General features: G+C 45.5%; 1 pseudogene; it reads right to left on the minus strand.

Annotated features, from left to right (window-relative positions):
• Positions 1-5,127: 5,127 nt before the first annotated feature.
• On the minus strand, positions 5,128-6,733 carry LOC138419458 (dnaJ homolog subfamily A member 1 pseudogene; annotated as a pseudogene).
• Between the last annotated feature and the right edge of the window lie 8,282 nt (positions 6,734-15,015).

Raw genomic sequence — 15,015 nt, forward strand, 5'->3', positions numbered from 1 at the left:
GAGCTGAGTTTGGAGGTGAGGGGAACATGCCATAGAAGCTGAGTGTGGAAACTGGAAGACTGCCACAGGCCAAGCAAGACCAAGGTGGAGGCAAGGGAGGAGGTGAGAAATGGTTCTGGATATATTTTTGTAGATATTTAATTATCTGGGGCATCCCTGGTGGCTCAGATGGTAATTAAGCTGCCTGTAATGCAGGAGACCCAGGTTCAATCCCTGGGTCAGGAAGATCCCCTGGAGAAGGGAATGGCAACCCACTCTACTATTCTAGCCTGGAGAATTCCATGGATGGAGGAGTCTGGCAGGATATATTTTTTAAATATTTATTAATTTGGTACCAGGTCTTAGCTGCAGCATGTGGAATCTAGTTCCATGACCAGGGATTGAACCCAAGCCCCCTGTATTGGGAGCACAAAGTGTTAACCACTGAACCATCAGAGAAGTCCCTGGATATATCTTCAAGGTAGAGCCAATGGGATTGGATATGGGGAGAGAGGGAAGTCAGAGTCCAAATATGACCTGAGCATCTGCATGGACAGAGTTTCCATCAAATGAGATGGAAAAGAAGTCGGTTTTGAGTGGGTTTTGAGGAGAGTGAAGGGTGCAGTATGGGCTGCATTGAGCTGGAGATTCCCATTAGAACTCCAAGTGGAGGTGGAGGTGTCAAGTGAATATATATCAATTGAATACATGAGTGGGAGCTCAGCGAGAAGACCAGGCTGGGTATACAAAGAAGATTCATGGGCATAGGGCTGGTGTGAAAGGGCCATGAGCCTGGACAGGACCTATGTGCAGGGGAGTGACAGAGATGAGAAGTGACAAGATGGGGCAAGAAGAGGGCTCCAGTCAGAGGAGTTTGGGAGCAGAAGCCAGAGTGGAGTCACAGGCTGCCAAGGCCTGCAGGATCAGATCACATCAGGTTCTGGAAGTCCCCTGAGTGTTCTGAATATGTTCTAAGAGCAATGGGAGGGCAAGGCCACTGACTTGCACTTTTCTTTTTTGGCTGCACCAAGTATAAAGTGGGATCTTTAGTTCTCCAGCCAGGGATTGACCCTGTGTCCCTTGCAGTAGCAATGCACAGTCTTAACCACTACACCGTCAGGAAAGTCCCCCAACTTGCACTTTTAAAAGCTCACTCTGGCTGCAGAGTTGATGTAGGTAGGGTGGAAGGATGGCACCACAGAAAAGGAATACCAGTAAAGAAGAGGATATTGTAGGTGTCCGGACGGGACATGCCACCTGGGCAGTTTGGACTAAGGTGGCCGCTGTGGGAAGGAGTGATGAGCATGGCCTCCCAAGAGCATGCAAGACAGAATCTCGAGCCAGTGATCCCAGTTCCAATCCCAGCCTCACCATTCACTAGCTGGGTGGCCTTGGCAGGTCACTTCACCTCTGCGAAGTCCGCTCTCTCCATCTATAAAGTGGAGGTACCGTAGGAGGCACCTCCCAATGAAGAGGGAGGAGTAAATGAGCTCATACATACAAGGCACTGGGAGGAAGCCCGAGACCTTTGTGCTTTTGTGATTTTTGTATGGAAGACCAGGGCCAGGATGAATCTCAGGGCCATTAGAACAGCAGGTACATCCAGAATAGAGAAGAAGTAGGTTGGGGGAGATGATGGTTTGGACCACACTGGTCTCATGATGCTTGGGATATGTCTTAGCTAGCTAGTGTTAGTCCTTCAGTCACGTCCAACTCTGTGACTCCATGGATTGTAGCCCACCAGATTCCTCTCTGTCCATGGAATTCTCCAGGCAAGAACACTGGAGTGGATAGCCATTCCCTTCTGCAGGGGAACTTCCCAATCCAGGATCGAACCTGCATCTCCGACATTGCAGGGGGATTTTTTTTTTTTTTTAACCACTGAGCCACCAGGGAAGCCTGTTACATAAATTCAGTTCAGTTCAATTGCTCAGTCATGTCCAGTTCTTTGTGATCCCATGGATTGCAGCATGCCAGGCTTTCATAAATTACCATGCATTTAATTCTCACAAGGTCCCTGAGAAAATATTAGTAGCACCATTTTTCAGATGAGGAGCTAGAAGTTTAGAGAAATTAACACATATGCCCAAAGTTAGTGACTGGGATGCAAGTTCAAGTTTCCCTAACATCATAGACTGTGTTCTCAGTCATCAACTCATACAGCCAGCCCAATTTCCAGCCCCTCACTCTTAGCATGAGACCTCAGACCTTGAAATCACCATAAAGTACTCCACGTCTTAAGTCACACACAGAGATCTTCCTTGATCCTAGAATAAATAAGCCATTAAAAAAAATTCATCTGGGATTTCCCTGGCGGCACAGCGGATAAGTGTCTGCCTGCCAATGCAGGGGACATGGGTTAATGCCTGGTCCAGGAAGATTCCACATGCCGTGAGGCAACTAAATCCATGTGCCATGACTGCCGAGCTCACGCTCTAGGACCTGCGAGCTGCAACTACTGAGCCTGTGTACTGCAACTAATGAAGCCTGCACTCTGCTCTCCACCACAATGAGAAGCCCAAATACTGCAACACACCCCTGCTCACTGCAACCAGAGAAAGCCAGCACACGGCAGTGAAGACCCAGCACAGTCAGAAATAAATTAATTAATTAAAAAATGCAAAATTTCATCCATTTAACACACATTTACTGAGAACCTACTTGGGTGCTGAAAAGAGATCCGTGACCTAGTCTCCCACCCAGGGGAGTTGTACGTTGCTGGTGGAGCTAGGGTTTCATATCCTGCAAATGGGGTTTGCAAGCTTTTTCCAAGTGCTCAGATGGACCATCTGCTCCCGAGAAGTCGGTAACATGTCTCACAGTGGGATGGAGCATCTCTGGCCTGGAGAGACTCAAACAGGGTCCTCAACTAATATGAGGCATTTATGCAAATAATACAAGCCCCCTGCCTTAGGACAGACACCACCAGCTTGGCCAACAGAACCAGCTGGATTTCAACCCCTGCTTCACCCCTCAGCCACACTCTTGTGGTGTCCCCACCCACCTTCTAGCAAGGCCCTCAACTCACAAATGACTTTGTGAGAATAGGGTTGCTGATGCTGCTGGTGGCTGAGTTGCAGCTCTCACACTGGTGGAAGCCCGAGTCATTCCTGTGATGTTCCATAGAGACAGTGTGCTATGGTCTGAGGACAGCTCCCTGTAGCCCCCAGTGAGGAGCTTCTGACCCCAGCTGTACCACTGGATGGCCACAGTGCTCTTTGGGTTCAAGCTGTGCAGGCTGATGGATTCCACATGCTCCTGGGGCTGAGTTGTTGACTGTGACATTGGGCTGGGGAAGTGTCTCTGCAGGAAAATTAGGAAGAGGTAGAAATGTTGAGTCCTTACAGGTCACAGGCTTAGGGACAGAATGCCTGGGTAGAATTCAGTACCCTTATCAATCATTCTTCTAATTAATAATCTGTCCACCCAATCACCTGTCCATACACCTGTCCATAAGTTCATCTGTTTTCCCACCAACTCAGCTGTTCATACATCCATCCAGTCAATGGTGAACACTTCCTTCCTTCCATCCTACCCATAAATCCACCATCCCATTGAGGAAGAGGAAATAGGACTTGAAACTGTACACAAGCCTCTGTGTCCGTGTCTTTTGAAGTAAAAGGCTGACTCAAGAGTTAATGATTAGGGGACTTCCCTTGTGGTCCAGTGGTTAAGAATCTGCCTTCCAATGCAGGGCACACAGTTTCAATACCTGGTCAGGGAACTAAGATCCCACATGCCTCGGGGCAACAAAGTCCTTGCACCACAATCAGAGAGGACTGTGCACTAAAACTAATACCCAAAGCAGCCAAATAAATAAATATTTTTTAAAACTTTTTTAAAAAAGAGTTAATGATTGGGAAATGTGAAGATGTAGAAACAAACAACGGGCATACCAGACCACTTTATCTGTCTCCTGAGAAACCTGTATGCAGCTCAAGAAGCAACTGTTAGAATCGGACATGGAACAATGGACTGGTTCAAAACTGGGGAAAAGAGTATGACAAGGCTGTATATTGTCACCCTGCTTATTTAACTTAAATGCAGAGTACATCATGAGAAACTCTGGACTGGATGAAGCACAAGCTGGAATCAAGATTGCTGGGAGAAATATCAACAACCTCAGATATGCAGATGATAACACTCCAATGGCAGAAAGTGAAGAAGAGCTAAAGAGCCTCTTGATGAGGATGAATGAGCAGAGTGAAAAAGCTGGCTTGAAATTCAACATTCAAAAAACTAAGATTATGGCATCCAGTCCCACCAAATAGAAAGGGGTAAAGTGGAAACAGTAACAGATTTTCTTTTCTTGGGCTCCAAAATCATTGCAGAGGGTGATTGCAGCCATGAAATTAAAAGATGCTTGCTCCTTGGAAAGAAAGCTATAGCAAACCGAGGCAGTGTATTAAAAAGTAGAGACATCACTTTGCCAACAAAGGTTTCCAGTAGTTGTGTACAGGAGTGAGAGTTGGACCATAAGGAAGGCTGAGCACCAAAGAACTGATGCTATTTTGTTTGTTTGTTTGTTTTTGCTTCGTAATCAGTATATTAAAGAGACATTCATACATTTCAAGAATTGCTTAAATTCTGATACCAGATTTAAGCTTGTGAACATATGACTTTAAACATACAATTAAAGCCATTCATCATAATTTGCTATACTATCAACATTAAATTACAGTTACTCTGGAGCGTAAGTTAACTGGTTTAAAGTAAGCCTGTAACATACCTACAAAAACACCTTCCTATCTCATACATGCAAATTACTTCTCCATGTAAAGATCTCATCACTCTAACCTCTAAGTTTCCCTGCTCCAGAAGTCACTACTCTAAGGCTTACTGTCGTCCAAAGGGGGGGGGGGGCGCAGCAAAAAAAGTAACTAGGACCAATAGCTATATGTATTAATAAAAGATGGCACAGCAGAAGAAGGGAATGCAATTCTACAAGTGCAAGCCCTCAAGAAGCAGCAAGTTATGATAAACCCCTTCTTTACAAAGGTATCATTTCTACCACTGATACCACAGGCTAAATTAAGTTATACAGCATGCCATCTTCAAGTTAAGAGTTGAGGCAATAGAATAAATGCAGAAGCATCACAATGAATCCCACTTACTACAACTATACAGACCAACACTTCTCTACATTAATTTCTTTGTCTGACTGCCAGTTAAACACAGTTTTAATTTCATAGCTTAACAATTAAGGGTCATACACTGAAGTCAATACATATACCTGGCATTTCAGTCTAAGCTATTCCATGTACATAGCTGAAATCAATCACAAAGTATGGCCTAACAAGTGCTAGGGGAAATTTTTTAAAGTCGTTTTTACAAGTGTTAAACTTATCTTGCACACTGAAGTCATCATACATACAAGGCAAAGTCAGAGCTTTTATATTCGAGTTTATTCTTCATTTAACTTTTAAACACTACTATAGTTGAATATTAAAACAAAAGCAAGTAGTGAGCATATTATGATTATAGTCCTTCACTCAATCACTACTGCAAATAAAACACCAGCAGTGAGTGTTATTCACAGGCCCTACTAAGAGGTCTGACACTGAACACCACCCTGAGGATGATGTTCATCATCCTCATATGCTTCTCCACTGTAATGGCACTGTCTTTCCTGATTTGGATCAAAGTCCACTAATTCTACCTGGTCCATTTCATCAGTCTCTTCTACTTCCTTCCTCTCAGGCAGAAGTTTTTCCAGCAAAGAGAGTTTATCAGGAGAGAGAAAGCCATTCTCAGGAAAGTTTACCTTAAATTCAATGATTAGGCGACCCTTTTCATATGGCCTACGGTAAATTGGCATGCCTTCATTTAGCACACACTTGATATCTCCATGCTTGACAATCTGACCTGGATGAGAAGTGATGACTGTGGTTTGGTTGTCAAGAGTAGATATTGGCTTCTGGAAGCCACACAATGCCTCAACTTGCTGTATGTCCATACACATGAAAAGGTCTTCTCCTCGTCGAGTAAAAACAGCATGGTCCTTCTGATCTAAAACAATGATAATATCTCCTGGCTCCAGTCCTGGTTCTTGGTCTCCTTCACCATGGAATGTTATCTTCTGGCCATCTTTCATGGCTTTGTCAATATGAACTTCTAGAATTTTCTTTTCTCGAACTATCTTCCTTCCGTTGCAGCTTTTACATCTATCTTTAGGACTGATCCGCTCCCCATGGCCCTGGCACTCCATGCACACAGACTGAATTTGCTGAGCCATTCCAGGTCGTATCTGATGAATTCTTATTTGCATTCCAGGACTTCGGTGATTGGGACAGCATTCTACTGCTCCTTTCTTACCACCTCAGCCTTCACATTTGTCACAAATCACATTCTTTTGCAGAGCCAGTTTTCTTGTTGCACCATTATATAAGTCTTCTAAAGTTACTGTAAGTTGATGCACAATGTTTTTACCTCTCCTCTCTCTCTGCATCCTGCCTCCTCCTCCAAAAAACATATCAAAGATGTCCATGGGGGAGCCAAAACCACCACCTGCTCCACCTTCTTTAATTGCCTGTTCTCCTCCTTTGTCATATAATTCCCTTTTCTTTGCATCAGAGAGCACTTCGTAAGCTTGAGAAATCTGTTTAAACTTCTCGCCTTCATTTGGATTCTTATCAGGGTGGTACTTCAAGGCCAGTTTCCTGTAAGCCTTTTTCAGTTCTTCTTGGGTGGCATTGGGCTTGACTCCCAAAACATCATAGTAAGTGGTTTCTTTCACCATTTTCTACAGCCGGTGAGCGGGCCGATGCCGGTGTTGGGGAGCGGGAAGGAGCGCGTTGCTGTGCGCAGCTCGGGCAGCAGCCGCTCCTCCGCCTTTCACCGAGGGTTCTGGAAAGTTCCGCTGATGCTTTTGAATTATGGTGATGGAGAAGACTTTTGAGAGCCCCTTGGACAGCAAAGAAGTCAAACCAGACAATCCTAAAGAAAATGAACCCTGAATGTTTATTGGAAAGACTAATGCTGAAGCTGAAGCTCCAATACTTTGGCCACCTGATGTGAAGAACCAACTTATTGGCAAAGACTCTGATGCTGGGAAATATTAAGGGCAAGAGGAGAAAGAGGCAACAGAGGATGAGATGGTTGGATGGCATCATTGACTCAACGAACATGAGTTTAAGCAGACTCCGGGAGATAGTGTAGGACAGAGAAGCCTGGCATGCTGCAGTACATGTGGTCGCAAAAATAGTCGGACATGACTGAGCGACTGAACAACAAATGGTAGTTCTACTTTTAATTTTTTAAGGAACCTCCATGTTATTTTCTGCAATGGCTGTACCAATCTACATTGCCACCAAGAGAGACACGGGTTCCCTTTTCTTCACGTCCTCACCAATGCTTGTTATTCTGCTTTAACTTTTCAAACCAGCAATCCTACTCCTAGGAAGTTAGCCTGAAGAAACATTTCCAACACTGTGAAAACACATGTGCACAGGCTATTTGTTCCAACACTGTTTGCCATTGAAAAATATTGGAAAGTACCTAAATGCCCAAGCATAGGATAGCGGTTGGATCCACGTGGAGTACCATGCAGCTATTTTGTAAAAATGAGGAAGAGCTCTATGAACTGACATCCGGTGATTTCCCAGATATTCTGTAAAGTTAAAAAAAAAAAAAAGCAAAGTACAAACAGCATTCACAATATGCTATCTGTTGTATAGGAAAAAAGAGATAATGAGAAAGCATACACATATCTGCTTATTGTTACAAAAAGATAGGAAGGGTAAACCAGAAAACAATGGAGCTGGTTGCCCACAAGGATGGAAAAGATTTGGGAGTGAGGGACAGTTCTCTGAGTACATCTTTAGGTGTACCGTTGACTACTGGAATCACATTACTACTCTACGTATTCAAGAAATTAAATTAAATCATTAAGGGTTGGAAAAGGGAATGAAAAATGAAAAGCAAACTAAAGCAAATAAACCTATTTGCACTTCAAATGAATATCAAAGTCATACTGAGGGGAAAGGAAGGGAGGAAGGTGTGAGGAAAGTTAACCCAGGTAATTTGTAAACAGACTATTTGACTGTATATGCTCCCTTTTTTGGCAGGAGAATTGCAAATAAGTTCAGAACTCTTTTCAGTAGGATTTTTTGGTAGCAGTATAGGTTAAGCAATTAAAAAATAGTTCAGATACATTATAATGAGGAAATTGTTATATTGAGCAAATAAGTAAATGTGTTGGGCTTCCCAGGCGGCTCAGTGAGTAAAGAACCCGCTTGCAATGCAGGAGACACAGAGAGATGCAAGTTCAATCCCTGGGTCAGGAAGATCCCCTAGTGCAGGGTATGGCAAAACCAGTCCAGTATTCTCGCCTGGAGAATCCCACGTACAGGGGAGCATGGCGGGCTACAGTCCCTAGTGCTGTAATGAGTCGGATATGACTGAAGAGACTGGGCGTGAACACATGCGAGTAAGTGTGCTAATGTTGTTGGGAGCCAGCACTCTCACTGTGAAAGAAGAGGCACACAATTATGGAATGGAGGAAGTTAAGGAAGAACCTGGAGTTTGCGGTATTGGTGTAAACTCATGATTTTGAAAATATACATAATTTTGTGTCTGTGTATGCATAAGTGTACTTATATACGATGCATGCATATAGGTGTGTATACGTGTATGTACGTGCGTATGGTGGTTAGTCACCAAGTCAGGTCCAACTCTTGTGACCCCGTGGAGCTTGCCAGGCTCCTCTGTCAATGGGATTTTCCGGGCAAGAGTACTGGAGGGGGTTGCTATTTCCTTCTCCAGGGAATCTTCTTGACCCAGGGCTTGAACCCAGGTCTCCTGCATTGTGGGCAGATTCTTTACTGACTAAGCCACCAGGGAAGCCTAGTTCTGTTCCCTGAAATGTCCTGGAAACAAAGACACCCCAGTAGTAATGAGTACACCCTGATCTTGGTCCCTAATCCTATCCTCCACTAAAAGTTACCCACCCCCCCAAAAAAAAATGGTTGACCCAAGTTCTCAGTTCACATACTGGTGAAGCCTAGCTTGAGGGATTTTGAGCACTACCTTGCTTACATGTGAAATGAATGCAATTGTACAGTAGTTTGAACATTCTTTGGCATTGCCTTTTTTGGGGATTGTAATGAAAACTGACCTTTTCCACTCCTGTGGCCGCTGCTGAGTTTTCCAAATTTGCTGGCATATTGAGTTCAATACTTTAACAGCATCATCCTTTAGGATTTGAAATAGCTCGGCTGGAATTCCATCACCTTCACTAGCTTTGTTTGTACTAATGCCTCCTAAGGCCCACTTGACCTCACACTCCAGGATGTCTAGCTCTAGGTGAGTGACCACACCACCCTGGTTATAAGGGTCATTACGATGTTTTTTTATACAGTTTTTCTGTGCATTCTTGCCACTTCTTTCTCTCTTCCATTTCTGTTAGGTCCTTGCCATTTCTGTCCATTATTGTGTTCATCTTTGCATGAAATGTTCCCTTGGCATCTCAGATTTTCTTGAAGCAATCTCTAGTCTTTCCAGTGGAAGCCTCAAAGGTCGGATGCTTGTTCTCCCATCCTCCTCTGAGTCAGGAAACAGACACATGAGCAGGGGTCAGGCAGCCTGACCTGCCCTCTCTGGACTTTAAATTGAGAGCTAGTGATATCAAATAGCAGGACAAGGGCGTTCCTGGTAGTCTAGTGGTTAGAATTGGGTGCATTCTATGATGTTCATTTCAGCTGTCATATTTTTCACAACAAATGCCTCTGGTGGGGTCGTCCTTCTAAAACTGTGCGCCTCCAGCGTCCTACTCCCCGTGCTCTGTCATCTACCAGAGAAAATCAAGCTTACATTCACATCCTGTACTGTCTGCTCCAGTTATTCTGCTGTTTGGAACAGGTGCTTGACATTCTCTTTATTATACGCCACTGGCTTTCCTAAGTCTTTGTTCTGTAGTGTTATTCTCCTAAATACACGTGGAACTGAGGCTGGTCTCTCGGAACTGACACCAGAATCATGTGTGATCAGCACCTGGCCAGATTCACTTAGGAGGGAAGGAATAAAAGAAGCGAGAGAGGGGAGGGGAGGGCTGGGAGTTTGGGATTAGCAGGTGCTAATGTTTATATATAGAATGGATAAAAAAAACAAGGTCCCACTGTATAGCAAAGGGAACTATATTCAATATCCCATGATAAACCATAATGAAAAGGAATATGAAAATATATATATGTATATGACTGAATCACTTGGCTGTATAGTAGAAATTAGCACAACATTGTAAATCAACTATACTTTAATAAAATAAAAATTTTAAAAAGGAAGTGAGAGGTGTCAACAGCCTGGCTTCTGGAAGCAGAGGGTTCTGAACATACTGATTCAGAGAACAAACTGGAAATGCTTTCATGTATGGGCTCTGGGTTTGAATTCTGTCTCACCACTTTCCAGTTGAGTGATCTTGGATAAATTACTAGACCTCTCCGAGCCTCCATTTCCTCATCTGATAAAAAAGAGATTACAATATAGTTTTATCATGAGGTTGTTAAGATATTAAAATGGCTGCAAATTCTTTGTCACTACTCTCACAGAGAGGTGAGGATCCCTCCCCTGGAATCTAGGCCAGCTCGGGACTGCTTTGACCAAGATACAAGTGACGCTGCACGACTTTCCTGGTGAGGTTATAAAAGCTCATGGAGTTTCCACTGGTTCTCTTGCTGTATTAGTTTCCTGTGGCTGCTGTATCAAATTGCCACAAACATCGTGGCTTAAACGAACACCAGGGTGTTATTTCAGTTCTGGAAGTCAGAAATTTAAGTGGCTTGGCAGGGCTGCATTCCTGGGTGCTAGAAGGGAATCCATCTCACTGCCTCTTCCAGCTTCTAGAAGAGGCCACCTACTAGCTGATGGCTCCTTCCTCGCATCACTCTGACCTCTATGTCTCTCTCTCTGACTCAGATCCTCCTGCTTCCCTTATAAGGACTCTTGTGATCACATGGGTCCATCCACGTAAGATGATCTCTCCAACTTGAGATTCTTGACCTCATTATATCTGCAAAGTCCCTTTTGCCATGTGAACTAAGATACTCACAGGTTCCAGGGCTAAGACATGGACACGTTGAGGGGGCCATTATTCAGCCGAGCACAGCTGGATAGATGTTGCCTTTCTGTGCCTCAGCTTCTTCATTCTTCAAATGAAGGTGACAGTGGTACTCAGCTCTGAAGTTGTCTCGAAAATTAAATGAAATCATATGTGCTTGGAAAGCAGACCCAGCACCAAGAAGGGCTCAAAGGATCAGCTATTTTCTTAGTTTAGAATCTCCCAGAAGATGACAGTGAAACCAGTCGGTCAATTTGGGAAGTGCAGGAAAGATTGCACTGGCGGGAGGTGATACAGGGAAGGGAAATTAAATAATAAAGGGTAGTCACTCTGCCAGCTGCCACTGCAGGTAACCGGAGAGCAGGCCACTGGGAGAGTCTGGGAGGAGGGGCCCAGCGCACACCTGAGGGGCAAGGGTGCTACTTTTGCTCCGGTTTCTCTTAGTTATTGCTGGAGGGCTATTCTCATAGGGTGTTAATTTCCTGGCACTCCCAGTCTGGCCCAGACAGGCAGAGTGACCTTCCGTGGGCCCAGAAAATAGCTCACAGGTACCCAGATGCACACTGGAAGTCCACCACGGAACATCTGAGAGAAGATGGCAAAGCTCTGAGAACATCTCCTGGAGATGTTTGTATTATTACATTCAGCTGAAAGGGATAAGAATGCACCCAAGCTGTGTGAATTAATCCTGTAACCGAGTCCTCCTAAAACCAAGTTCCTCTGCCCAGTTTATAATTCATCTGTCTTTTCAAAATTTTATTCCCTTCCTTAGCAACCTAGAGGTCCATCAGCGGATGAATGGATAAGGAAGTTGTGGTGCATATACATAATGGAATATTCAGTTCAGTTCAGCTCAGTCACTCAGTTGTGTCTGACTCTTTGTGACCCCACGCCAGGCCTCCCCGTCCATCACTAAGTCCCGGAGTTCACTCAAACTCATGCCCATAGAGTCGGCGATGCCATCCAGCCATCTCATCCTCTGGCGTCCCCTTCTCCTCCTGCCCCCAATCCCTCCCAGCATCAGAGCCTTTTCCAATGAGTCAACTCTTCGCATGGAATATTACTCAACTATAAAAAAAGGAATGCATTTGGGTCAGTTCTAATGAGGTGGATGAACCTAGAGCCTATTATACAGAATGAAGTCAAACAGAAAGAGAAAGACAAATGCCGTTTATTAAGGCACATTTATATGGAATCTAGAAAGATGGTACCGACAATCCTGCGTGCAGGGCAGCAAAGGAGAGACAGACATAAAGAACAGACTTTGGGACTCAGTGGGGAAAGGAGGGGGTAGGATGATTTGAAAGAATAATATTGAAACATACACATTACAACATGTGAAATAGATAAGCAGCGTGAGTTTGCTGTATGGAGCAGGGCACCCAGAGCTGGTGCTCTGTGACGACCTGGAGGAATAGGATGGGGAGGGACCTGCGAGGGGTTTCAGGATGGAGGGGACACATGTTTACCTATGGCCGATTCATACTGATGTATGGCAGAAACCATCACAATGTTATAGAGTAATTATCCTCCAATTTAAATAACTAAATAAATAAACTTTCTTTCCCTTTCTTTTCCTGAACTGGTTCCCCCTCAAGATTGAGGAATACCAAAGAAAGGGGAGATTGTCACCAAGCAGGACCCCATGGGGCCTTCCTGCGACAGGACCCCTCCCCTACGAAGTCCTCCGCCTGCCTCTTAAGTGTAGAAAAACTGTAGCCTTCAAGGTCTTCCTCAAGTTCCAAAGAGTAAATTTAATCAGAGATGTGAAAAAGTGTGGAAACAAAGGAAAACTGTCAAAAAAGACAAAATAATAATAGGTTAGCCGCTTAACACAGAGAAGGCAACAGCACCCCACTCCAGTACTCTTGCCTGGAAAATCCCATGGGCGGAGGAGCCTGGTGGCTGCAGTCCATGGGGTCGCTCAGAGTCGGACACAACTGAGCGACTTCACTTTCACATTTCACTTTCATGCGTTGGAGAAGGAAATGGCAACCCACTCCAGTGTTCTTGCCTGGAGAATCCCAGGGATGGGGGAGCCTGGTAGGCTGCAGTCCATGGAGACACTCAGAGTCGGACACCACTGAAGTGACTTCGCAGCAGCAGCAGCAGCCGCCACTCAACAAAGGCAAGGACTTTTAGTTCCTCCTCAGGGCCTACAGATAATAACCTGAGCCACATCCTCGAAGAAGCCAACTTCATGTTGACCGCAAGCACAGACACTCCAAACCGTTTGGAACCAGAAGGCTGTTAATGCTGACTCCCAATTATCTCGTGCGTGCGTGCTCAGTCGCTCCAGTCGTGTCTGACTCCTTGTGACCCCATGGACTGTGGCCCGCCAGGCTCCTCTGTCCATGGGATTCCCCAGGCAAGGATACTGGAGTGGGTTGCCATGCCCTCCTCCAGGGATCTTCTCCACCCAGGGACTGAACCCTTGTCTCTTAAATCTCCTGTATTGACAGGCAGGTTCTTTAGCACTAGCACCACCAGGGAAGCACCCCCCAACCTGGGAAGACCCCCCTCCCCACCTCCCCACTACCTCCCTACTACCTCCCCATCAACCAAACAGAAGAATGTCCACAAGCTGATCACGCACCCCTCTTCCTCACCCTGTCTTTGTAAACCTTTCCCTGAAAGCCACTGGAGAGTTTGGGTATTTTGAGCATTAGCTGCCTTGCTGGGTGTACCCCTTGCTAGGTGCCTGCAGTAAATGCTGCACTTTCTCTCAGCACAACCCGATGTCAGGTGATTGGCTTTCCTGTGCTCGGGTAAGCAGACCTAAGTTTGGTTCAGTGACAATCCTGAGGTCATGGAGGATAACAGTCACACCCAGCCAGGACTGCTTTAAGGCACAGCCCTAAAGAATCTGCCTGCAATGCAGGAGACCAGGGTTCGATCTCTGGATCAAGAAGATCCCCTGGAGAAGGGAATGGCTACTCACTCCAGTATTCTTGTCCGGAATATTTCATGAACAGAAAAGTATGGTGGGATACTGTCCATGGGGTCACAAAGAGCCAGACATGCCTGAGTGACTAACACATCTTGATAATTTTCCGGCTCTCAGTGCCAGTCGAGGCTGCTTGGGCCTTCTGAGGGAAGGGGTCCCCCTCCAAAGAAAGCTGTGAGCTCTTGTGTTATGGGTCATCCCCACTTCACACCCTCGGTCATGAGACATGAACTAGGTGTCAATGGGCAGTGGACCAAAGGAGGCCCCATGAGACCACAAGAGAGGGAGAGGCGAGCCACTCCCGGGAGGCTGAGGAAACTGCCCCACCAGATGGACCCCACATTCAACGAATCAAACCACCCCCAGAGATGGGCACCCAAAGCAAGTCAGGGTTTGGGGTCCCTGAGGAGGCCCATGCCTACTGGCCTCACAGGCCAGGAAAGTCCAACATGAAGTCATCCAAATGTAAAGAGGTTTCTCAGGAGACCAAAGGGTGCCTCCAAATCAAAGACAGGACAGGGCTGGTCTCACAGACCTGAGCAGCCAGGGGCCCCACACCCTCAGTGCGGCTTTTTTCCATCTCCCTGAACTCAGATGGATCAGGTTCAAATTCCACTTCACACCCCACAAGCTGTGTGATCTCCAGTTGCTAGACCCCTATGACCCTCAGTTTCATTATCTGTTCTCACACACAAGAGGGATAATACTAACTTTCCTTCCGGTGGGAACACTGCCTGACCCACAGTATGGCTTTGAGTTTGTTGTCATATTTCTGTTGTTGTTTAGTTGCTAAGTTGTGTCCCACTCTTTGCAACCCCATGGACTGCAGCACACAAGGCTTCCCTGTCCTTCACTATCTCCCAGAGTTTGCTCAAACTCATGTCCAGAGCCGGTGACACTGCCCAACCATCGCATCCTCTGCCGCCCTCTTCTCCTTTTGCCTTCAATCTTTCCCAGCATCAGGGTCTTGTTGTCATATATTGTTGTTCAGTCACCAAGTGGTGTCCAACTCTTCATGACCCCGTGGACTGCAGCA

This window comes from Ovis canadensis, chromosome 14 (assembly GCF_042477335.2).
Source record: "Ovis canadensis isolate MfBH-ARS-UI-01 breed Bighorn chromosome 14, ARS-UI_OviCan_v2, whole genome shotgun sequence".
NCBI classification, from domain to species: Eukaryota; Metazoa; Chordata; class Mammalia; order Artiodactyla; family Bovidae; genus Ovis; species Ovis canadensis.